Source organism: Colobus angolensis, unplaced genomic scaffold, assembly GCF_000951035.1.
Source record: "Colobus angolensis palliatus isolate OR3802 unplaced genomic scaffold, Cang.pa_1.0 Scaffold115, whole genome shotgun sequence".
NCBI lineage: Eukaryota > Metazoa > Chordata > Mammalia > Primates > Cercopithecidae > Colobus > Colobus angolensis.
Window position 1 is genome coordinate 3493810 of NW_012112586.1, and position 2443 is coordinate 3496252.

A 2443-nucleotide genomic window follows, 5' to 3' on the forward strand; every position below is an offset into this window, starting at 1 on the left:
GGACTAATCAGGTTAGAGGTACAAAGACATAATTAGTGCCAAGAAGTCCAGCATGTGACTTCAAAGAAGACTATTCAAGGCCTGCTGACCTTTCTGTATTGATCCACAAATCAGTAACTTACGGCAAATGCAGCACCATCCTATTGGTCTTGGCAGAAGAGGCTGCTCTGCGAGGTTCACCTGAGAGTTACCTGGTGAAGACATGGGTTACCTGGGGAGTGCAAATATTTTGACGTTTTAACATCTGCTTGTGGAGCTCCGGGAAGAGATGAGAAAGGGGGAAGGACAGAGAGAGGAGAGTAAAAGTAGGTCTGAATTTTAGTATGGTTAACCTGGAAGAACCTAGAAGTTTGATGATTCACACAATAAAAATCAGTTTCTCCTACCATACTTCTTAATGTGATTGGTGGGGGACTTTGCTCTCCCACTGACTTGCTGGGCTGCTGGCTGGGAGGCCCACCTTGTAGCAGCTGTACCATCTCGAATGGTCCACTCTGCTCCCAGGGCAGGGCAGGGCAGGTACAGAGTGAGGAGTCACAGGTGAGCTTTTCACTGCCCCACCAGAGAAATGACCCCCATGACTTCTGCTCACATTTAGTTGGTCAACTGCAAGGGGCTGAGAAGTGTAGTCATGCATGTGCTGGGAAGGAGAGAATGACAGGTCCTGGCGAACTCGCACTGTCCTCAAAGGCACAGCATGGATTCCGCAGAGGTGCTCCTTCTGGAAGGATGATCTCTTGCTGGCCTTACCGGGAAGGGTGTGCAATGTTCCCAGTACTTACAGTGCACTCAGCATCAGAAGGCTTTCCCCACTCTTGAAAGAGACAATTGATTGGACCAGGCCTTTCTATTTCCCAGCCATTTCACGAATTTTGGAAAATTGGGAAGAAAGGGAGTTTCAAAAAGTTTCTTTGGCATCTTCAGGAGGGATTGATCTGGTGGCTGTCGCTTCACGCCAAGGTTTCCCAAACTTCATTACTCACCATCTTCCCGAGTATTGTCATAGAGAGAGAAGATGGTGCCTGCACCCGTATCAGTAGAGATTGCTAAATCCATTACTCATTTCCCATCTTCATAAACATACATAACTTGATATTTTTTAAACAAAATGCATCACCAAGTAAAAGGAGAGTGAGAAAACAAAAATAATAATCAAAATAAAAACAAATTGATGTTAATAGCTTGAGCTAGATGTTGTCATTGTGCAGAAAGAGCTTCCCTTTTTGTTGAAAAAACATTTGCAATTACTAAGAGGTTGTTCCAGAGTAGCTCAGGCCTGAACCTTTCTCCTGGATGCAATCAGAAGGATTGGAAGAGAATGGCTTCAGTTTTACAGGATGCCCCATCTTTAGAGGGCCTGTCAGCTCCTCTCATCCACCAGTGGCATAACCCCTGCAGTACTTGAATTCCAGCTGCTTTCTGCCTTTATCAACCCTCAAACAAAGTTGGCATTTCTCAAAAACTGCTACAGGGAGTGTTTTTGTTTTATTGAAAAACAACAACAAAAACTGATTAGTGTAAAAGCCTTATCCACACAGCATGAACAATTAGTGCAATTTAATTACCGACAAAATTAGGCTTACAGATTGATTTATGGCCCCGCAGATGAAATACATTCTTGGAGGAAAGCAGATTTCTTACAACTAACTTGAGAGAGACAAGGTGGGAAGTTGTCCCGGGGCAGGGGCTGGAGTTAGGGACCTACGAGCCCTCAGCATCCATCTCTAAGTCTTTCTAAGTTTTGCTTCCCCACAATTAGCTGTGCTAATTAATCAAAGAAGATTAGATGTACCAGGGAGAATGGCATACTGGAGAGAGAAAAAGTAAGAAGCCATTCTTGTATCTTATTTTAGCCACTGATTAGGTATCTGAAGTTGCAGCTTTCCAAAAAAGCTTCCATATCAAAGAGTCGAAAAAACTTTTGTTTAGCCAACTACGCATAATGAAGAAAACGTTTAACATTTTAGGCAGCAGCTGGAACTTGACAGTCACCTTTTGTCTTCACACTACAGATAGATAAACCTTTTGCAATGGCAAAAAGTTATTTGATGATTGCAATTCAGGGGAAATATTCAATTTGATTTAGAAAAACATGATTGTTTTTAATGAAGAACAGGGATCACTTGTTTCTAGTCAATATGTTTGAGAAATGTTTTACAAATAGACTCAGTGTCACAAATAGATGATTTACAGATAGACTCAGACAAACCGTAGCGTTAAGGATGGAACCTGGATTATGCATTCGGTGCGGGCGTCAATTTTGACACTCAGAGACCAGGTGAAGGTGTCCAAGAGATGAAAGCTCAGCTCTCTCACCACTCAGGTGAAGGAGAAAGGGGACCAGTGGTTCCAGCAGGTGTTCCGCAGGCCGGCAGGATCAGCATCGCCTGGAACATTTTAGAAATGGAGATGTGAAGTCCCACCTTGACCTGCCGAGTTAGCT